The sequence below is a fragment of the Toxotes jaculatrix genome, chromosome 9, assembly GCF_017976425.1.
Source record: "Toxotes jaculatrix isolate fToxJac2 chromosome 9, fToxJac2.pri, whole genome shotgun sequence".
NCBI lineage: Eukaryota > Metazoa > Chordata > Actinopteri > Toxotidae > Toxotes > Toxotes jaculatrix.
In genome coordinates this window covers 26,699,429-26,722,573 of record NC_054402.1, presented here as the reverse complement: position 1 = coordinate 26,722,573, position 23,145 = coordinate 26,699,429, and positions in this window count along the sequence as shown.

The window sequence follows — 23,145 nt, the reverse complement described above, 5'->3', positions numbered from 1 at the left end:
AGAAAGATAGAGACATGGGACCTTGTCCTAGCCCCCCATTTGTGTGTACCCCGAGTCCAACGGTACCACCCTTGAGTCTCTAGGACTTAGGGTTCCGGAGTTATGAGCATTTGAAGTTTCCCCATATAAGTGCACCTCTAAAGAGTAGATCTCCACCAGAACAGATGGTGGCAGTAATGCACTTAACCTGAATGTCAACTACCAACAGAATTGCAGGAGAAGAAGTAATTATTGAAGTTCACCTGGGGTTCCCTACTCATTATCTATGCACTGTTTACTTGCATTTCCAGTGAAGAAGAGTGGACTTTTCCCCGTTTCCAGAAGTTGGAGGTAAGTTTGATTTACTATGTGTGAAATGTTTGTTGTCTTAATGTAGGCTATGAACAACTTGGCTATGCTGGGGTTGAAACAGATATGGCAAAGTTTGCTAATTGAGGCTGTTAACAGTATGAAAGTCGAAACAGTTTCACCGTGTCACTGCTATTGGAAAAAAAAACAGTTACTACATGGCAGTCACTGCCTGTATAAGTGAGTGAGTGAGTGACTAAGAAACACCATTAAATCAGCCACCCCTGTGTAAGCAATGGTCTCAGTCTGGCCACCCCTATGAAAATTGTCTGGCTCCGCTGCTGGTGAGAGGCCAAAAGTTTTCCTCCAGAAAGTGTTTAGGAGCACGTTTCAGAGCCTTAGGAGTGGTTTGGACCCCTCTTTTTGTGGTACTTTTTGTCAAGCTGAAGTTGGTGTTTAGGGTTGTTGAGAGTGTACATGGCTTGGTGTTTTAACCAGGGTCAGCTTTGACCGATCCTCAGGGGAGAAAGATAGAGACATGGGACCTTGTCCTAGCCCCCCATTTGTGTGTACCCCGAGTCCAACGGTACCACCCTTGAGTCTCTAGGACTTAGGGTTCCGGAGTTATGAGCATTTTAAGATCCCCCATATAAGTGAGTTGGGAGAGTGGAAATTTCCCAAGGGTGAGAGGCCAAAAGTGTTCCTCCAGAAAATGTTTAGGAGCACGTTTCAGAGCCTTAGGAGTGGCTTGGACCCCTCTTTTTGTGGTACTTTTTGTCAAGCTGAAGTTGGTGTTTAGGGTTGTTGAGAGTGTACATGGCTTGGTGTTTTAACCAGGGTCAGCTTTGACCGATCCTCAGGGGAGAAAGATAGAGACATGGGACCTTGTCCTAACCCCCTATTTGTGTGTACCCCGAGTCCAACGATACCACCCTTGAGTCTCTAGGACTTAGGGTTCCGGAGTTATGAGCATTTGAAGATCCCCCATATAAGTGAGTTGGGAGAGTGAAAATTTGGGGTTTTAACCAGGGTCAGTTTTGACCGATCCTCAGTGGAGCAAGATAGAGACATGGGACCTTGTCCTATCCCCCATTTGTGTGTACCCCGAGTCCAACGGTACCACCCTTGAGTCTCTAGGACTTAGGGTTCCGGAGTTATGAGCATTCGAAGTTCCCCCATATAAGTGAGTTGGGAGAGTGAAAATTTGCCTAAGTGTGAGAGGCCAAAAGTGTTCCTCCAGAAAGTGTTTAGGAGCACGTTTCAGAGCCTTAGGAGTGGTTTGGACCCCTCTTTTTGTGGTACTTTTTGTCAAGCTGAAGTTGATGTTTAGGGTTGTTGAGAGTGTACATGGCTTGGTGTTTTAACCAGGGTCAGCTTTGACCGATCCTCAGGGGAGAAAGATAGAGACATGGGACCTTGTCCTACCCCCCCATTTGTGTGTACCCCGAGTCCAACGGTACCACCCTTGAGTCTCTAGGACTTAGGGTTCCGGAGTTATGAGCATTTGAAGATCCCCCATATAAGTGAGTTGGGAGAGTGAAAATTTTCCTAAGGGTGAGAGGCCAAAAGTGTTCCTCCAGAAAGTGTTTAGGAGCACGTTTCAGAACCTTAGGAGTGGTTTGGACCCCTTTTTTTGTGGTACTTTTTGTCAAGCTGAAGTTTGTGTTTAGGGTGGTTGAGAGTGTACATGGCTTGGTGTTTTAACCAGGGTCAGCTTTGACCGATCCTCAGGGGAGAAAGATAGAGACATGGGACCTTGTCCTACCCCCCCATTTGTGTGTACCCCGAGTCCAACGGTACCACCCTTGAGTCTCTAGGATTTAGGGTTCCGGAGTTATGAGCATTTGAAGATCCCCTATATAAGTGAGTTGGGAGAGTGAAAATTTGGGGTTTTAACCAGGGTCAGCTTCGACCGATCCGCAGGGGAGAAAGATAGAGACATGGGACCTTGTCCTACCCCCCCATTTGTGTGTACCCCGAGTCCAACGGTACCACCCTTGAGTCTCTAGGACTTAGGGTTCCGGAGTTATGAGCATTTGAAGATCCCCCATATAAGTGAGTTGGGAGAGTGAAAATTTGGGGTTTTAACCAGGGTCAGCTTCGACCGATCCGCAGGGGAGAAAGATAGAGACATGGGATCTTGTCCTACCCCCCCCATTTGTGTGTACCCCGAGTCCAACGGTACCACCCTTGAGTCTCTAGGACTTAGGGTTCCGGAGTTATGAGCATTTGAAGATCCACCATATAAGTGAGTTGGGAGATTGAAAATTTGGGGTTTTAACCAGGGTCAGCTTTGACCGATCCTCAGGGGAGAAAGATAGAGACATGGGACCTTGTCCTATCCCCCATTTGTGTGTACCCCGAGTCCAACGGTACCACCCTTGAGTCTCTAGGACTTAGGGTTCCGGAGTTATGAGCATTCGAAGTTCCCCCATATAAGTGAGTTGGGAGAGTGAAAATTTGCCTAAGTGTGAGAGGCCAAAAGTGTTCCTCCAGAAAGTGTTTAGGAGCACGTTTCAGAGCCTTAGGAGTGGTTTGGACCCCTCTTTTTGTGGTACTTTTTGTCAAGCTGAAGTTGATGTTTAGGGTTGTTGAGAGTGTACATGGCTTGGTGTTTTAACCAGGGTCAGCTTTGACCGATCCTCAGGGGAGAAAGATAGAGACATGGGACCTTGTCCTACCCCCCCATTTGTGTGTACCCCGAGTCCAACGGTACCACCCTTGAGTCTCTAGGACTTAGGGTTCCGGAGTTATGAGCATTTGAAGATCCCCCATATAAGTGAGTTGGGAGAGTGAAAATTTTCCTAAGGGTGAGAGGCCAAAAGTGTTCCTCCAGAAAGTGTTTAGGAGCACGTTTCAGAACCTTAGGAGTGGTTTGGACCCCTTTTTTTGTGGTACTTTTTGTCAAGCTGAAGTTTGTGTTTAGGGTGGTTGAGAGTGTACATGGCTTGGTGTTTTAACCAGGGTCAGCTTTGACCGATCCTCAGGGGAGAAAGATAGAGACATGGGACCTTGTCCTACCCCCCCATTTGTGTGTACCCCGAGTCCAACGGTACCACCCTTGAGTCTCTAGGATTTAGGGTTCCGGAGTTATGAGCATTTGAAGATCCCCTATATAAGTGAGTTGGGAGAGTGAAAATTTGGGGTTTTAACCAGGGTCAGCTTCGACCGATCCGCAGGGGAGAAAGATAGAGACATGGGACCTTGTCCTACCCCCCCATTTGTGTGTACCCCGAGTCCAACGGTACCACCCTTGAGTCTCTAGGACTTAGGGTTCCGGAGTTATGAGCATTTGAAGATCCCCCATATAAGTGAGTTGGGAGAGTGAAAATTTGGGGTTTTAACCAGGGTCAGCTTCGACCGATCCGCAGGGGAGAAAGATAGAGACATGGGATCTTGTCCTACCCCCCCCATTTGTGTGTACCCCGAGTCCAACGGTACCACCCTTGAGTCTCTAGGACTTAGGGTTCCGGAGTTATGAGCATTTGAAGATCCACCATATAAGTGAGTTGGGAGATTGAAAATTTGGGGTTTTAACCAGGGTCAGCTTTGACCGATCCTCAGGGGAGAAAGATAGAGACATGGGACCTTGTCCTTCCCCCCCATTTGTTTGTACCCCGAGTCCAACGGTACCACCCTTGAGTCTCTAGGACTTAGGGTTCTGGAGTTATGAGCATTTGAAGATCCCCCATATAAGTGAGTTGGGAGAGTGAAAATTTGCCTAAGGTTGAGAGGCCAAAAGTGTTCCTCCAGAAAGTGTTTAGGAGCACGTTTCAGAACCTTAGGAGTGGTTTGGACCCCTCTTTTTGTGGTACTTTTTGTCAAGCTGAAGTTGGTGTTTAGGGTGGTTGAGAGTGTACATGGCTTGGTGTTTTAACCAGGGACAGCTTTGACCGATCCTCAGGGGAGAAAGATAGAGACATGGGACCTTGTCCTACCCCCCCATTTGTGTGTACCCCGAGTCCAACGGTACCACCCTTGAGTCTCTAGGACTTAGGGTTCCGGAGTTATGAGCATTTGAAGATCCCCCATATAAGTGAGTTGGGAGAGTGAAAATTTTCCTAAGGGTGAGAGGCCAAAAGTGTTCCTCCAGAAAGTGTTTAGGAGCACGTTTCAGAACCTTAGGAGTGGTTTGGACCCCTCTTTTTGTGGTACTTTTTGTCAAGCTGAAGTTGGTGTTTAGGGTGGTTGAGAGTGTACATGGCTTGGTGTTTTAACCAGGGACAGCTTTGACCGATCCTCAGGGGAGAAAGATAGAGACATGGGACCTTGTCCTACCCCCCCATTTGTGTGTACCCCGAGTCCAACGGTACCACCCTTGAGTCTCTAGGACTTAGGGTTCCGGAGTTATGAGCATTTGAAGATCCCCCATATAAGTGAGTTGGGAGAGTGAAAATTTGGGGTTTTAACCAGGGTCAGCTTCGACCGATCCGCAGGGGAGAAAGATAGAGACATGGGATCTTGTCCTACCCCCCCATTTGTGTGTACCCCGAGTCCAACGGTACCACCCTTGAGTCTCTAGGACTTAGGGTTCCGGAGTTATGAGCATTTGAAGATCCACCATATAAGTGAGTTGGGAGATTGAAAATTTGGGGTTTTAACCAGGGTCAGCTTTGACCGATCCTCAAGGGAGAAAGATAGAGACATGGGACCTTGTCCTACCCCCCCATTTGTGTGTACCCCGAGTCCAACGGTACCACCCTTGAGTCTCTAGGACTTAGGGTTCCGGAGTTATGAGCATTTGAAGTTTCCCCATATAAGTGCACCTCTAAAGAGTAGATCTCCACCAGAACAGATGGTGGCAGTAATGCACTTAACCTGAATGTCAACTACCAACAGAATTGCAGGAGAAGAAGTAATTATTGAAGTTCACCTGGGGTTCCCTACTCATTATCTATGCACTGTTTACTTGCATTTCCAGTGAAGAAGAGTGGACTTTTCCCCGTTTCCAGAAGTTGGAGGTAAGTTTGATTTACTATGTGTGAAATGTTTGTTGTCTTAATGTAGGCTATGAACAACTTGGCTATGCTGGGGTTGAAACAGATATGGCAAAGTTTGCTAATTGAGGCTGTTAACAGTATGAAAGTCGAAACAGTTTCACCGTGTCACTGCTATTGGAAAAAAAAACAGTTACTACATGGCAGTCACTGCCTGTATAAGTGAGTGAGTGAGTGACTAAGAAACACCATTAAATCAGCCACCCCTGTGTAAGCAATGGTCTCAGTCTGGCCACCCCTATGAAAATTGTCTGGCTCCGCTGCTGGTGAGAGGCCAAAAGTTTTCCTCCAGAAAGTGTTTAGGAGCACGTTTCAGAGCCTTAGGAGTGGTTTGGACCCCTCTTTTTGTGGTACTTTTTGTCAAGCTGAAGTTGGTGTTTAGGGTTGTTGAGAGTGTACATGGCTTGGTGTTTTAACCAGGGTCAGCTTTGACCGATCCTCAGGGGAGAATGATAGAGACATGGGACCTTGTCCTAACCCCCTATTTGTGTGTACCCCGAGTCCAACGATACCACCCTTGAGTCTCTAGGACTTAGGGTTCCGGAGTTATGAGCATTTGAAGATCCCCCATATAAGTGAGTTGGGAGAGTGAAAATTTGGGGTTTTAACCAGGGTCAGTTTTGACCGATCCTCAGTGGAGCAAGATAGAGACATGGGACCTTGTCCTATCCCCCATTTGTGTGTACCCCGAGTCCAACGGTACCACCCTTGAGTCTCTAGGACTTAGGGTTCCGGAGTTATGAGCATTCGAAGTTCCCCCATATAAGTGAGTTGGGAGAGTGAAAATTTGCCTAAGTGTGAGAGGCCAAAAGTGTTCCTCCAGAAAGTGTTTAGGAGCACGTTTCAGAGCCTTAGGAGTGGTTTGGACCCCTCTTTTTGTGGTACTTTTTGTCAAGCTGAAGTTGATGTTTAGGGTTGTTGAGAGTGTACATGGCTTGGTGTTTTAACCAGGGTCAGCTTTGACCGATCCTCAGGGGAGAAAGATAGAGACATGGGACCTTGTCCTACCCCCCCATTTGTGTGTACCCCGAGTCCAACGGTACCACCCTTGAGTCTCTAGGACTTAGGGTTCCGGAGTTATGAGCATTTGAAGATCCCCCATATAAGTGAGTTGGGAGAGTGAAAATTTTCCTAAGGGTGAGAGGCCAAAAGTGTTCCTCCAGAAAGTGTTTAGGAGCACGTTTCAGAACCTTAGGAGTGGTTTGGACCCCTTTTTTTGTGGTACTTTTTGTCAAGCTGAAGTTTGTGTTTAGGGTGGTTGAGAGTGTACATGGCTTGGTGTTTTAACCAGGGTCAGCTTTGACCGATCCTCAGGGGAGAAAGATAGAGACATGGGACCTTGTCCTACCCCCCCATTTGTGTGTACCCCGAGTCCAACGGTACCACCCTTGAGTCTCTAGGATTTAGGGTTCCGGAGTTATGAGCATTTGAAGATCCCCTATATAAGTGAGTTGGGAGAGTGAAAATTTGGGGTTTTAACCAGGGTCAGCTTCGACCGATCCGCAGGGGAGAAAGATAGAGACATGGGACCTTGTCCTACCCCCCCATTTGTGTGTACCCCGAGTCCAACGGTACCACCCTTGAGTCTCTAGGACTTAGGGTTCCGGAGTTATGAGCATTTGAAGATCCCCCATATAAGTGAGTTGGGAGAGTGAAAATTTGGGGTTTTAACCAGGGTCAGCTTCGACCGATCCGCAGGGGAGAAAGATAGAGACATGGGATCTTGTCCTACCCCCCCCATTTGTGTGTACCCCGAGTCCAACGGTACCACCCTTGAGTCTCTAGGACTTAGGGTTCCGGAGTTATGAGCATTTGAAGATCCACCATATAAGTGAGTTGGGAGATTGAAAATTTGGGGTTTTAACCAGGGTCAGCTTTGACCGATCCTCAGGGGAGAAAGATAGAGACATGGGACCTTGTCCTTCCCCCCCATTTGTTTGTACCCCGAGTCCAACGGTACCACCCTTGAGTCTCTAGGACTTAGGGTTCTGGAGTTATGAGCATTTGAAGATCCCCCATATAAGTGAGTTGGGAGAGTGAAAATTTGCCTAAGGTTGAGAGGCCAAAAGTGTTCCTCCAGAAAGTGTTTAGGAGCACGTTTCAGAACCTTAGGAGTGGTTTGGACCCCTCTTTTTGTGGTACTTTTTGTCAAGCTGAAGTTGGTGTTTAGGGTGGTTGAGAGTGTACATGGCTTGGTGTTTTAACCAGGGACAGCTTTGACCGATCCTCAGGGGAGAAAGATAGAGACATGGGACCTTGTCCTACCCCCCCATTTGTGTGTACCCCGAGTCCAACGGTACCACCCTTGAGTCTCTAGGACTTAGGGTTCCGGAGTTATGAGCATTTGAAGATCCCCCATATAAGTGAGTTGGGAGAGTGAAAATTTGCCTAAGGGTGAGAGGCCAAAAGTGTTCCTCCAGAAAGTGTTTAGGAGCACGTTTCAGGACCTTAGGAGTGGTTTGGACCCCTCTTTTTGTGGTACTTTTTGTCAAGCTGAAGTTGGTGTTTAGGGTGGTTGAGAGTGTACATGGCTTGGTGTTTTAACCAGGGTCAGCTTTGACCGATCCTCAGGGGAGAAAGATAGAGACATGGGACCTTGTCCTACCCCCCCCCCCATTTGTGTGTACCCCGAGTTCAACGGTACCACCCTTGAGTCTCTAGGACGTAGGGTTCCGGAGTTATGAGCATTTGAAGATCCCCCATATAAGTGAGTTGGGAGATTGAAAATTTGGGGTTTTAACCAGGGTCAGCTTTGACCGATCCTCAAGGGAGAAAGATAGAGACATGGGACCTTGTCCTACCCCCCCATTTGTGTGTACCCCGAGTCCAACGGTACCACCCTTGAGTCTCTAGGACTTAGGGTTCCGGAGTTATGAGCATTTGAAGATCCCCCATATAAGTGAGTTGGGAGAGTGGAAATTTGCCTAAGGGTGAGAGGCCAAAAGTGTTCCTCCAGAAAATGTTTAGGAGCACGTTTCAGAGCCTTAGGAGTGGCTTGGACCCCTCTTTTTGTGGTATTTTTTGTCAAGCTGAAGTTGGTGTTTAGGTTGGTTGAGAGTGTACATGGCTTGGTGTTTTAACCAGGGTCAGCTTTGACCGATCCTCAGGGGAGAAAGATAGAGACATGGGACCTTGTCCTAGCCCCCCATTTGTGTGTACCCCGAGTCCAACGGTACCACCCTTGAGTCTCTAGGACTTAGGGTTCCGGAGTTATGAGCATTTGAAGTTTCCCCATATAAGTGCACCTCTAAAGAGTAGATCTCCACCAGAACAGATGGTGGCAGTAATGCACTTAACCTGAATGTCAACTACCAACAGAATTGCAGGAGAAGAAGTAATTATTGAAGTTCACCTGGGGTTCCCTACTCATTATCTATGCACTGTTTACTTGCATTTCCAGTGAAGAAGAGTGGACTTTTCCCCGTTTCCAGAAGTTGGAGGTAAGTTTGATTTACTATGTGTGAAATGTTTGTTGTCTTAATGTAGGCTATGAACAACTTGGCTATGCTGGGGTTGAAACAGATATGGCAAAGTTTGCTAATTGAGGCTGTTAACAGTATGAAAGTCGAAACAGTTTCACCGTGTCACTGCTATTGGAAAAAAAAACAGTTACTACATGGCAGTCACTGCCTGTATAAGTGAGTGAGTGAGTGACTAAGAAACACCATTAAATCAGCCACCCCTGTGTAAGCAATGGTCTCAGTCTGGCCACCCCTATGAAAATTGTCTGGCTCCGCTGCTGGTGAGAGGCCAAAAGTTTTCCTCCAGAAAGTGTTTAGGAGCACGTTTCAGAGCCTTAGGAGTGGTTTGGACCCCTCTTTTTGTGGTACTTTTTGTCAAGCTGAAGTTGGTGTTTAGGGTTGTTGAGAGTGTACATGGCTTGGTGTTTTAACCAGGGTCAGCTTTGACCGATCCTCAGGGGAGAAAGATAGAGACATGGGACCTTGTCCTAGCCCCCCATTTGTGTGTACCCCGAGTCCAACGGTACCACCCTTGAGTCTCTAGGACTTAGGGTTCCGGAGTTATGAGCATTTTAAGATCCCCCATATAAGTGAGTTGGGAGAGTGGAAATTTCCCAAGGGTGAGAGGCCAAAAGTGTTCCTCCAGAAAATGTTTAGGAGCACGTTTCAGAGCCTTAGGAGTGGCTTGGACCCCTCTTTTTGTGGTACTTTTTGTCAAGCTGAAGTTGGTGTTTAGGGTTGTTGAGAGTGTACATGGCTTGGTGTTTTAACCAGGGTCAGCTTTGACCGATCCTCAGGGGAGAAAGATAGAGACATGGGACCTTGTCCTAGCCCCCCATTTGTGTGTACCCCGAGTCCAACGGTACCACCCTTGAGTCTCTAGGACTTAGGGTTCCGGAGTTATGAGAATTTGAAGTTTCCCCATATAAGTGCACCTCTAAAGAGTAGATCTCCACCAGAACAGATGGTGGCAGTAATGCACTTAACCTGAATGTCAACTACCAACAGAATTGCAGGAGAAGAAGTAATTATTGAAGTTCACCTGGGGTTCCCTTCTCATTATCTATGCACTGTTTACTTGCATTTCCAGTGAAGAAGAGTGGACTTTTCCCCGTTTCCAGAAGTTGGAGGTAAGTTTGATTTACTATGTGTGAAATGTCTGTTGTCTTAATGTAGGCTATGAACAACTTGGCTATGCTGGGGTTGAAACAGATATGGCAAAGTTTGCTAATTGAGGCTGTTAACAGTATGAAAGTCGAAACAGTTTCACCGTGTCACTGCTATTGGAAAAAAAAACAGTTACTACATGGCAGTCACTGCCTGTATAAGTGAGTGAGTGAGTAACTAAGAAACACCATTAAATCAGCCACCCCTGTGTAAGCAATGGTCTCAGTCTGGCCACCCCTATGAAAATTGTCTGGCTCCGCCGCTGGTGAGAGGCCAAAAGTTTTCCTCCAGAAAGTGTTTAGGAGCACGTTTCAGAGCCTTAGGAGTGGTTTGGACCCCTCTTTTTGTGGTACTTTTTGTCAAGCTGAAGTTGGTGTTTAGGGTTGTTGAGAGTGTACATGGCTTGGTGTTTTAACCAGGGTCAGCTTTGACCGATCCTCAGGGGAGAAAGATAGAGACATAGGACCTTGTCCTACCTCCCCATTTGTGTGTACCCCGAGTCCAACGGTACCACCCTTGAGTCTCTAGGACTTAGGGTTCCGGAGTTATGAGCATTTGAAGATCCCCCATATAAGTGAGTTGGGAGAGTGAAAATTTGCCTAAGGGTGAGAGGCCAAAAGTGTTCCTCCAGAAAGTGTTTAGGAGCACGTTTCAGAGCCTTAGGAGTGGTTTGGACCCCTTTTTAGTGGTACTTTTTTGTCAAGCTGAAGTTGGTGTTTAGGGTTGTTGAGAGTGTACATGGCTTGGTGTTTTAACCAGGGTAAGTTTTGACCGATCCTCAGGGGAAAAAGATAGAGACATGGGACCTTATCCTACCCCCCCATTTGTGTGTACCCCGAGTCCAACGGTACCACCCTTGAGTCTCTAGGACTTAGGGTTCCGGAGTTATGAGCATTTGAAGATCCCCCATATAAGTGAGTTGGGAGAGTGAAAATTTGCCTAAGGGTGAGAGGCCAAAAGTGTTCCTCCAGAAAGTGTTTAGGAGCACGTTTCAGAGCCTTAGCAGTGGTTTGGACCCCTCTTTTTGTGGTACTTTTTGTCAAGCTGAAGTTGGTGTTTAGGTTGGTTGAGAGTGTACATGGCTTGGTGTTTTAACCAGGGTCAGCTTTGACCGATCCTCAGGGGAGAGAGATAGAGACATGGGACCTTGTCCTACCCCACCATTTGTGTGTACCCCGAGTCCAACGGTACCACCCTTGAGTCTCTAGGACTTAGGGTTCCGGAGTTATGAGCATTTGAAGATCCCCCATATAAGTGAGTTGGGAGAGTGAAAATTTGGGGTTTTAACCAGGGTCAGTTTTAACCGATCCTCAGTGGAGCAATATAGAGACATGGGACCTTGTCCTATCCCCCATTTGTGTGTACCCCGAGTCCAACGGTACCACCCTTGAGTCTCTAGGACTTAGGGTTCCGGAGTTATGAGCATTTGAAGATCCCCTATATAAGTGAGTTGGGAGAGTGAAAATTTGGGGTTTGAACCAGGGTCAGCTTCGACCGATCCGCAGGGGAGAAAGATAGAGACATGGGACCTTGTCCTACTCCCCCCATTTGTGTGTACCCCGAGTCCAACGGTACCACCCTTGAGTCTCTAGGACTTAGGGTTCCGGAGTTATGAGCATTTGAAGATCCCCCATATAAGTGAGTTGGGAGAGTGAAAATTTTCCTAAGGGTGAGAGGCCAAAAGTGTTCCTCCAGAAAGTGTTTAGGAGCACGTTTCAGAACCTTAGGAGTGGTTTGGACCCCTCTTTTTGTGGTACTTTTTGTCAAGCTGAAGTTGGTGTTTAGGTTGGTTGAGAGTGTACATGGCTTGGTGTTTTAACCAGGGTCAGCTTTGACCGATCCTCAGGGGAGAGAGATAGAGACATGGGACCTTGTCCTACCCCACCATTTGTGTGTACCCCGAGTCCAACGGTACCACCCTTGAGTCTCTAGGACTTAGGGTTCCGGAGTTATGAGCATTTGAAGATCCCCCATATAAGTGAGTTGGGAGAGTGAAAATTTGGGGTTTTAACCAGGGTCAGTTTTAACCGATCCTCAGTGGAGCAAGATAGAGACATGGGACCTTGTCCTATCCCCCATTTGTGTGTACCCCGAGTCCAACGGTACCACCCTTGAGTCTCTAGGACTTAGGGTTCCGGAGTTATGAGCATTTGAAGATCCCCTATATAAGTGAGTTGGGAGAGTGAAAATTTGGGGTTTTAACCAGGGTCAGCTTCGACCGATCCGCAGGGGAGAAAGATAGAGACATGGGACCTTGTCCTACCCTCCCATTTGTGTGTACCCTGAGTCCAACGGTACCACCCTTGAGTCTCTAGGACTTAGGGTTCCGGAGTTATGAGCATTTGAAGATCCCCCATATAAGTGAGTTGGGAGAGTGAAAATTTTCCTAAGGGTGAGAGGCCAAAAGTGTTCCTCCAGAAAGTGTTTAGGAGCACGTTTCAGGACCTTAGGAGTGGTTTGGACCCCTCTTTTTGTGGTACTTTTTGTCAAGCTGAAGTTGGTGTTTAGGGTGGTTGAGAGTGTACATGGCTTGGTGTTTTAACCAGGGTCAGCTTTGACCGATCCTCAGGGGAGAAAGATAGAGACATGGGACCTTGTCCTACCCCCCCCCATTTGTGTGTACCCCGAGTTCAACGGTACCACCCTTGAGTCTCTAGGACGTAGGGTTCCGGAGTTATGAGCATTTGAAGATCCCCCATATAAGTGAGTTGGGAGATTGAAAATTTGGGGTTTTAACCAGGGTCAGCTTTGACCGATCCTCAAGGGAGAAAGATAGAGACATGGGACCTTGTCCTACCCCCCCATTTGTGTGTACCCCGAGTCCAACGGTACCACCCTTGAGTCTCTAGGACTTAGGGTTCCGGAGTTATGAGCATTTGAAGATCCCCCATATAAGTGAGTTGGGAGAGTGGAAATTTGCCTAAGGGTGAGAGGCCAAAAGTGTTCCTCCAGAAAATGTTTAGGAGCACGTTTCAGAGCCTTAGGAGTGGCTTGGACCCCTCTTTTTGTGGTATTTTTTGTCAAGCTGAAGTTGGTGTTTAGGTTGGTTGAGAGTGTACATGGCTTGGTGTTTTAACCAGGGTCAGCTTTGACCGATCCTCAGGGGAGAAAGATAGAGACATGGGACCTTGTCCTAGCCCCCCATTTGTGTGTACCCCGAGTCCAACGGTACCACCCTTGAGTCTCTAGGACTTAGGGTTCCGGAGTTATGAGCATTTGAAGTTTCCCCATATAAGTGCACCTCTAAAGAGTAGATCTCCACCAGAACAGATGGTGGCAGTAATGCACTTAACCTGAATGTCAACTACCAACAGAATTGCAGGAGAAGAAGTAATTATTGAAGTTCACCTGGGGTTCCCTACTCATTATCTATGCACTGTTTACTTGCATTTCCAGTGAAGAAGAGTGGACTTTTCCCCGTTTCCAGAAGTTGGAGGTAAGTTTGATTTACTATGTGTGAAATGTTTGTTGTCTTAATGTAGGCTATGAACAACTTGGCTATGCTGGGGTTGAAACAGATATGGCAAAGTTTGCTAATTGAGGCTGTTAACAGTATGAAAGTCGAAACAGTTTCACCGTGTCACTGCTATTGGAAAAAAAAACAGTTACTACATGGCAGTCACTGCCTGTATAAGTGAGTGAGTGAGTGACTAAGAAACACCATTAAATCAGCCACCCCTGTGTAAGCAATGGTCTCAGTCTGGCCACCCCTATGAAAATTGTCTGGCTCCGCTGCTGGTGAGAGGCCAAAAGTTTTCCTCCAGAAAGTGTTTAGGAGCACGTTTCAGAGCCTTAGGAGTGGTTTGGACCCCTCTTTTTGTGGTACTTTTTGTCAAGCTGAAGTTGGTGTTTAGGGTTGTTGAGAGTGTACATGGCTTGGTGTTTTAACCAGGGTCAGCTTTGACCGATCCTCAGGGGAGAATGATAGAGACATGGGACCTTGTCCTAACCCCCTATTTGTGTGTACCCCGAGTCCAACGATACCACCCTTGAGTCTCTAGGACTTAGGGTTCCGGAGTTATGAGCATTTGAAGATCCCCCATATAAGTGAGTTGGGAGAGTGAAAATTTGGGGTTTTAACCAGGGTCAGTTTTGACCGATCCTCAGTGGAGCAAGATAGAGACATGGGACCTTGTCCTATCCCCCATTTGTGTGTACCCCGAGTCCAACGGTACCACCCTTGAGTCTCTAGGACTTAGGGTTCCGGAGTTATGAGCATTCGAAGTTCCCCCATATAAGTGAGTTGGGAGAGTGAAAATTTGCCTAAGTGTGAGAGGCCAAAAGTGTTCCTCCAGAAAGTGTTTAGGAGCACGTTTCAGAGCCTTAGGAGTGGTTTGGACCCCTCTTTTTGTGGTACTTTTTGTCAAGCTGAAGTTGATGTTTAGGGTTGTTGAGAGTGTACATGGCTTGGTGTTTTAACCAGGGTCAGCTTTGACCGATCCTCAGGGGAGAAAGATAGAGACATGGGACCTTGTCCTACCCCCCCATTTGTGTGTACCCCGAGTCCAACGGTACCACCCTTGAGTCTCTAGGACTTAGGGTTCCGGAGTTATGAGCATTTGAAGATCCCCCATATAAGTGAGTTGGGAGAGTGAAAATTTTCCTAAGGGTGAGAGGCCAAAAGTGTTCCTCCAGAAAGTGTTTAGGAGCACGTTTCAGAACCTTAGGAGTGGTTTGGACCCCTTTTTTTGTGGTACTTTTTGTCAAGCTGAAGTTTGTGTTTAGGGTGGTTGAGAGTGTACATGGCTTGGTGTTTTAACCAGGGTCAGCTTTGACCGATCCTCAGGGGAGAAAGATAGAGACATGGGACCTTGTCCTACCCCCCCATTTGTGTGTACCCCGAGTCCAACGGTACCACCCTTGAGTCTCTAGGATTTAGGGTTCCGGAGTTATGAGCATTTGAAGATCCCCTATATAAGTGAGTTGGGAGAGTGAAAATTTGGGGTTTTAACCAGGGTCAGCTTCGACCGATCCGCAGGGGAGAAAGATAGAGACATGGGACCTTGTCCTACCCCCCCATTTGTGTGTACCCCGAGTCCAACGGTACCACCCTTGAGTCTCTAGGACTTAGGGTTCCGGAGTTATGAGCATTTGAAGATCCCCCATATAAGTGAGTTGGGAGAGTGAAAATTTGGGGTTTTAACCAGGGTCAGCTTCGACCGATCCGCAGGGGAGAAAGATAGAGACATGGGATCTTGTCCTACCCCCCCCATTTGTGTGTACCCCGAGTCCAACGGTACCACCCTTGAGTCTCTAGGACTTAGGGTTCCGGAGTTATGAGCATTTGAAGATCCACCATATAAGTGAGTTGGGAGATTGAAAATTTGGGGTTTTAACCAGGGTCAGCTTTGACCGATCCTCAGGGGAGAAAGATAGAGACATGGGACCTTGTCCTTCCCCCCCATTTGTTTGTACCCCGAGTCCAACGGTACCACCCTTGAGTCTCTAGGACTTAGGGTTCTGGAGTTATGAGCATTTGAAGATCCCCCATATAAGTGAGTTGGGAGAGTGAAAATTTGCCTAAGGTTGAGAGGCCAAAAGTGTTCCTCCAGAAAGTGTTTAGGAGCACGTTTCAGAACCTTAGGAGTGGTTTGGACCCCTCTTTTTGTGGTACTTTTTGTCAAGCTGAAGTTGGTGTTTAGGGTGGTTGAGAGTGTACATGGCTTGGTGTTTTAACCAGGGACAGCTTTGACCGATCCTCAGGGGAGAAAGATAGAGACATGGGACCTTGTCCTACCCCCCCATTTGTGTGTACCCCGAGTCCAACGGTACCACCCTTGAGTCTCTAGGACTTAGGGTTCCGGAGTTATGAGCATTTGAAGATCCCCCATATAAGTGAGTTGGGAGAGTGAAAATTTGCCTAAGGGTGAGAGGCCAAAAGTGTTCCTCCAGAAAGTGTTTAGGAGCACGTTTCAGAGCCTTAGGAGTGGTTTGGACCCCTTTTTAGTGGTACTTTTTGTCAAGCTGAAGTTGGTGTTTAGGGTTGTTGAGAGTGTACATGGCTTGGTGTTTTAACCAGGGTCAGTTTTGACCGATCTTCAGGGGAAAAAGATAGAGACATGGGACCTTATCCTACCCCCCCATTTGTGTGTACCCCGAGTCCAACGGTACCACCCTTGAGTCTCTAGGACTTAGGGTTCCAGAGTTATGAGCATTTGAAGATCCCCCATATAAGTGAGTTGGGAGAGTGAAAATTTGCCTAAGGGTGAGAGGCCAAAAGTGTTCCTCCAGAAAGTGTTTAGGAGCACATTTCAGAGCCTTAGGAGTGGTTTGGACCCCTCTTTTTGTGGTACTTTTTGTCAAGCTGAAGTTGGTGTTTAGGTTGGTTGAGAGTGTACATGGCTTGGTGTTTTAACCAGGGTCAGCTTTGACCGATCCTCAGGGGAGAAAGATAGAGACATGGGACCTTGTCCTACCCCACCATTTGTGTGTACCCCGAGTCCAACGGTACCACCCTTGAGTCTCTAGGACTTAGGGTTCCGGAGTTATGAGCATTTGAAGATCCCCCATATAAGTGAGTTGGGAGAGTGAAAATTTGGGGTTTTAACCAGGGTCAGTTTTAACCGATCCTCAGTGGAGCAAGATAGAGACATGGGACCTTGTCCTATCCCCCATTTGTGTGTACCCCGAGTCCAACGGTACCACCCTTGAGTCTCTAGGACTTAGGGTTCCGGAGTTATGAGCATTTGAAGATCCCCTATATAAGTGAGTTGGGAGAGTGAAAATTTGGGGTTTTAACCAGGGTCAGCTTCGACCGATCCGCAGGGGAGAAAGATAGAGACATAGGACCTTGTCCTACCCTCCCATTTGTGTGTACCCTGAGTCCAACGGTACCACCCTTGAGTCTCTAGGACTTAGGGTTCCGGAGTTATGAGCATTTGAAGATCCCCCATATAAGTGAGTTGGGAGAGTGAAAATTTTCCTAAGGGTGAGAGGCCAAAAGTGTTCCTCCAGAAAGTGTTTAGGAGCACGTTTCAGGACCTTAGGAGTGGTTTGGACCCCTCTTTTTGTGGTACTTTTTGTCAAGCTGAAGTTGGTGTTTAGGGTGGTTGAGAGTGTACATGGCTTGGTGTTTTAACCAGGGTCAGCTTTGACCGATCCTCAGGGGAGAAAGATAGAGACATGGGACCTTGTCCTACCCCCCCCCCATTTGTGTGTACCCCGAGTTCAACGGTACCACCCTTGAGTCTCTAGGACGTAGGGTTCCGGAGTTATGAGCATTTGAAGATCCCCCATATAAGTGAGTTGGGAGATTGAAAATTTGGGGTTTTAACCAGGGTCAGCTTTGACCGATCCTCAAGGGAGAAAGATAGAGACATGGGACCTTGTCCTACCCCCCCATTTGTGTGTACCCCGAGTCCAACGGTACCACCCTTGAGTCTCTAGGACTTAGGGTTCCGGAGTTATGAGCATTTGAAGATCCCCCATATAAGTGAGTTGGGAGAGTGGAAATTTGCCTAAGGGTGAGAGGCCAAAAGTGTTCCTCCAGAAAATGTTTAGGAGCACGTTTCAGAGCCTTAGGAGTGGCTTGGACCCCTCTTTTTGTGGTATTTTTTGTCAAGCTGAAGTTGGTGTTTAGGTTGGTTGAGAGTGTACATGGCTTGGTGTTTTAACCAGGGTCAGCTTTGACCGATCCTCAGGGGAGAAAGATAGAGACATGGGACCTTGTCCTAGCCCCCCATTTGTGTGTACCCCGAGTCCAACGGTACCACCCTTGAGTCTCTAGGACTTAGGGTTCCGGAGTTATGAGCATTTGAAGTTTCCCCATATAAGTGCACCTCTAAAGAGTAGATCTCCACCAGAACAGATGGTGGCAGTAATGCACTTAACCTGAATGTCAACTACCAACAGAATTGCAGGAGAAGAAGTAATTATTGAAGTTCACCTGGGGTTCCCTACTCATTATCTATGCACTGTTTACTTGCATTTCCAGTGAAGAAGAGTGGACTTTTCCCCGTTTCCAGAAGTTGGAGGTAAGTTTGATTTACTATGTGTGAAATGTTTGTTGTCTTAATGTAGGCTATGAACAACTTGGCTATGCTGGGGTTGAAACAGATATGGCAAAGTTTGCTAATTGAGGCTGTTAACAGTATGAAAGTCGAAACAGTTTCACCGTGTCACTGCTATTGGAAAAAAAAACAGTTACTACATGGCAGTCACTGCCTGTATAAGTGAGTGAGTGAGTGACTAAGAAACACCATTAAATCAGCCACCCCTGTGTAAGCAATGGTCTCAGTCTGGCCACCCCTATGAAAATTGTCTGGCTCCGCTGCTGGTGAGAGGCCAAAAGTTTTCCTCCAGAAAGTGTTTAGGAGCACGTTTCAGAGCCTTAGGAGTGGTTTGGACCCCTCTTTTTGTGGTACTTTTTGTCAAGCTGAAGTTGGTGTTTAGGGTTGTTGAGAGTGTACATGGCTTGGTGTTTTAACCAGGGTCAGCTTTGACCGATCCTCAGGGGAGAAAGATAGAGACATGGGACCTTGTCCTAGCCCCCCATTTGTGTGTACCCCGAGTCCAACGGTACCACCCTTGAGTCTCTAGGACTTAGGGTTCCGGAGTTATGAGCATTTTAAGATCCCCCATATAAGTGAGTTGGGAGAGTGGAAATTTCCCAAGGGTGAGAGGCCAAAAGTGTTCCTCCAGAAAATGTTTAGGAGCACGTTTCAGAGCCTTAGGAGTGGCTTGGACCCCTCTTTTTGTGGTACTTTTTGTCAAGCTGAAGTTGGTGTTTAGGGTTGTTGAGAGTGTACATGGCTTGGTGTTTTAACCAGGGTCAGCTTTGACCGATCCTCAGGGGAGAAAGATAGAGACATGGGACCTTGTCCTAGCCCCCCATTTGTGTGTACCCCGAGTCCAACGGTACCACCCTTGAGTCTCTAGGACTTAGGGTTCCGGAGTTATGAGAATTTGAAGTTTCCCCATATAAGTGCACCTCTAAAGAGTAGATCTCCACCAGAACAGATGGTGGCAGTAATGCACTTAACCTGAATGTCAACTACCAACAGAATTGCAGGAGAAGAAGTAATTATTGAAGTTCACCTGGGGTTCCCTTCTCATTATCTATGCACTGTTTACTTGCATTTCCAGTGAAGAAGAGTGGACTTTTCCCCGTTTCCAGAAGTTGGAGGTAAGTTTGATTTACTATGTGTGAAATGTCTGTTGTCTTAATGTAGGCTATGAACAACTTGGCTATGCTGGGGTTGAAACAGATATGGCAAAGTTTGCTAATTGAGGCTGTTAACAGTATGAAAGTCGAAACAGTTTCACCGTGTCACTGCTATTGGAAAAAAAAACAGTTACTACATGGCAGTCACTGCCTGTATAAGTGAGTGAGTGAGTAACTAAGAAACACCATTAAATCAGCCACCCCTGTGTAAGCAATGGTCTCAGTCTGGCCACCCCTATGAAAATTGTCTGGCTCCGCCGCTGGTGAGAGGCCAAAAGTTTTCCTCCAGAAAGTGTTTAGGAGCACGTTTCAGAGCCTTAGGAGTGGTTTGGACCCCTCTTTTTGTGGTACTTTTTGTCAAGCTGAAGTTGGTGTTTAGGGTTGTTGAGAGTGTACATGGCTTGGTGTTTTAACCAGGGTCAGCTTTGACCGATCCTCAGGGGAGAAAGATAGAGACATAGGACCTTGTCCTACCTCCCCATTTGTGTGTACCCCGAGTCCAACGGTACCACCCTTGAGTCTCTAGGACTTAGGGTTCCGGAGTTATGAGCATTTGAAGATCCCCCATATAAGTGAGTTGGGAGAGTGAAAATTTGCCTAAGGGTGAGAGGCCAAAAGTGTTCCTCCAGAAAGTGTTTAGGAGCACGTTTCAGAGCCTTAGGAGTGGTTTGGACCCCTTTTTAGTGGTACTTTTTTGTCAAGCTGAAGTTGGTGTTTAGGGTTGTTGAGAGTGTACATGGCTTGGTGTTTTAACCAGGGTAAGTTTTGACCGATCCTCAGGGGAAAAAGATAGAGACATGGGACCTTATCCTACCCCCCCATTTGTGTGTACCCCGAGTCCAACGGTACCACCCTTGAGTCTCTAGGACTTAGGGTTCCGGAGTTATGAGCATTTGAAGATCCCCCATATAAGTGAGTTGGGAGAGTGAAAATTTGCCTAAGGGTGAGAGGCCAAAAGTGTTCCTCCAGAAAGTGTTTAGGAGCACGTTTCAGAGCCTTAGCAGTGGTTTGGACCCCTCTTTTTGTGGTACTTTTTGTCAAGCTGAAGTTGGTGTTTAGGTTGGTTGAGAGTGTACATGGCTTGGTGTTTTAACCAGGGTCAGCTTTGACCGATCCTCAGGGGAGAGAGATAGAGACATGGGACCTTGTCCTACCCCACCATTTGTGTGTACCCCGAGTCCAACGGTACCACCCTTGAGTCTCTAGGACTTAGGGTTCCGGAGTTATGAGCATTTGAAGATCCCCCATATAAGTGAGTTGGGAGAGTGAAAATTTGGGGTTTTAACCAGGGTCAGTTTTAACCGATCCTCAGTGGAGCAATATAGAGACATGGGACCTTGTCCTATCCCCCATTTGTGTGTACCCCGAGTCCAACGGTACCACCCTTGAGTCTCTAGGACTTAGGGTTCCGGAGTTATGAGCATTTGAAGATCCCCTATATAAGTGAGTTGGGAGAGTGAAAATTTGGGGTTTGAACCAGGGTCAGCTTCGACCGATCCGCAGGGGAGAAAGATAGAGACATGGGACCTTGTCCTACTCCCCCCATTTGTGTGTACCCCGAGTCCAACGGTACCACCCTTGAGTCTCTAGGACTTAGGGTTCCGGAGTTATGAGCATTTGAAGATCCCCCATATAAGTGAGTTGGGAGAGTGAAAATTTTCCTAAGGGTGAGAGGCCAAAAGTGTTCCTCCAGAAAGTGTTTAGGAGCACGTTTCAGAACCTTAGGAGTGGTTTGGACCCCTCTTTTTGTGGTACTTTTTGTCAAGCTGAAGTTGGTGTTTAGGTTGGTTGAGAGTGTACATGGCTTGGTGTTTTAACCAGGGTCAGCTTTGACCGATCCTCAGGGGAGAGAGATAGAGACATGGGACCTTGTCCTACCCCACCATTTGTGTGTACCCCGAGTCCAACGGTACCACCCTTGAGTCTCTAGGACTTAGGGTTCCGGAGTTATGAGCATTTGAAGATCCCCCATATAAGTGAGTTGGGAGAGTGAAAATTTGGGGTTTTAACCAGGGTCAGTTTTAACCGATCCTCAGTGGAGCAAGATAGAGACATGGGACCTTGTCCTATCCCCCATTTGTGTGTACCCCGAGTCCAACGGTACCACCCTTGAGTCTCTAGGACTTAGGGTTCCGGAGTTATGAGCATTTGAAGATCCCCTATATAAGTGAGTTGGGAGAGTGAAAATTTGGGGTTTTAACCAGGGTCAGCTTCGACCGATCCGCAGGGGAGAAAGATAGAGACATGGGACCTTGTCCTACCCTCCCATTTGTGTGTACCCTGAGTCCAACGGTACCACCCTTGAGTCTCTAGGACTTAGGGTTCCGGAGTTATGAGCATTTGAAGATCCCCCATATAAGTGAGTTGGGAGAGTGAAAATTTTCCTAAGGGTGAGAGGCCAAAAGTGTTCCTCCAGAAAGTGTTTAGGAGCACGTTTCAGGACCTTAGGAGTGGTTTGGACCCCTCTTTTTGTGGTACTTTTTGTCAAGCTGAAGTTGGTGTTTAGGGTGGTTGAGAGTGTACATGGCTTGGTGTTTTAACCAGGGTCAGCTTTGACCGATCCTCAGGGGAGAAAGATAGAGACATGGGACCTTGTCCTACCCCCCCCCATTTGTGTGTACCCCGAGTTCAACGGTACCACCCTTGAGTCTCTAGGACGTAGGGTTCCGGAGTTATGAGCATTTGAAGATCCCCCATATAAGTGAGTTGGGAGATTGAAAATTTGGGGTTTTAACCAGGGTCAGCTTTGACCGATCCTCAAGGGAGAAAGATAGAGACATGGGACCTTGTCCTACCCCCCCATTTGTGTGTACCCCGAGTCCAACGGTACCACCCTTGAGTCTCTAGGACTTAGGGTTCCGGAGTTATGAGCATTTGAAGATCCCCCATATAAGTGAGTTGGGAGAGTGGAAATTTGCCTAAGGGTGAGAGGCCAAAAGTGTTCCTCCAGAAAATGTTTAGGAGCACGTTTCAGAGCCTTAGGAGTGGCTTGGACCCCTCTTTTTGTGGTATTTTTTGTCAAGCTGAAGTTGGTGTTTAGGTTGGTTGAGAGTGTACATGGCTTGGTGTTTTAACCAGGGTCAGCTTTGACCGATCCTCAGGGGAGAAAGATAGAGACATGGGACCTTGTCCTAGCCCCCCATTTGTGTGTACCCCGAGTCCAACGGTACCACCCTTGAGTCTCTAGGACTTAGGGTTCCGGAGTTATGAGCATTTGAAGTTTCCCCATATAAGTGCACCTCTAAAGAGTAGATCTCCACCAGAACAGATGGTGGCAGTAATGCACTTAACCTGAATGTCAACTACCAACAGAATTTCAGGAGAAGAAGTAATTATTGAAGTTCACCTGGGGTTCCCTACTCATTATCTATGCACTGTTTACTTGCATTTCCAGTGAAGAAGAGTGGACTTTTCCCCGTTTCCAGAAGTTGGAGGTAAGTTTGATTTACTATGTGTGAAATGTTTGTTGTCTTAATGTAGGCTATGAACAACTTGGCTATGCTGGGGTTGAAACAGATATGGCAAAGTTTGCTAATTGAGGCTGTTAACAGTATGAAAGTCGAAACAGTTTCACCGTGTCACTGCTATTGGAAAAAAAAACAGTTACTACATGGCAGTCACTGCCTGTATAAGTGAGTGAGTGAGTGACTAAGAAACACCATTAAATCAGCCACCCCTGTGTAAGCAATGGTCTCAGTCTGGCCACCCCTATGAAAATTGTCTGGCTCCGCTGCTGGTGAGAGGCCAAAAGTTTTCCTCCAGAAAGTGTTTAGGAGCACGTTTCAGAGCCTTAGGAGTGGTTTGGACCCCTCTTTTTGTGGTACTTTTTGTCAAGCTGAAGTTGGTGTTTAGGGTTGTTGAGAGTGTACATGGCTTGGTGTTTTAACCAGGGTCAGCTTTGACCGATCCTCAGGGGAGAATGATAGAGACATGGGACCTTGTCCTAACCCCCTATTTGTGTGTACCCCGAGTCCAACGATACCACCCTTGAGTCTCTAGGACTTAGGGTTCCGGAGTTATGAGCATTTGAAGATCCCCCATATAAGTGAGTTGGGAGAGTGAAAATTTG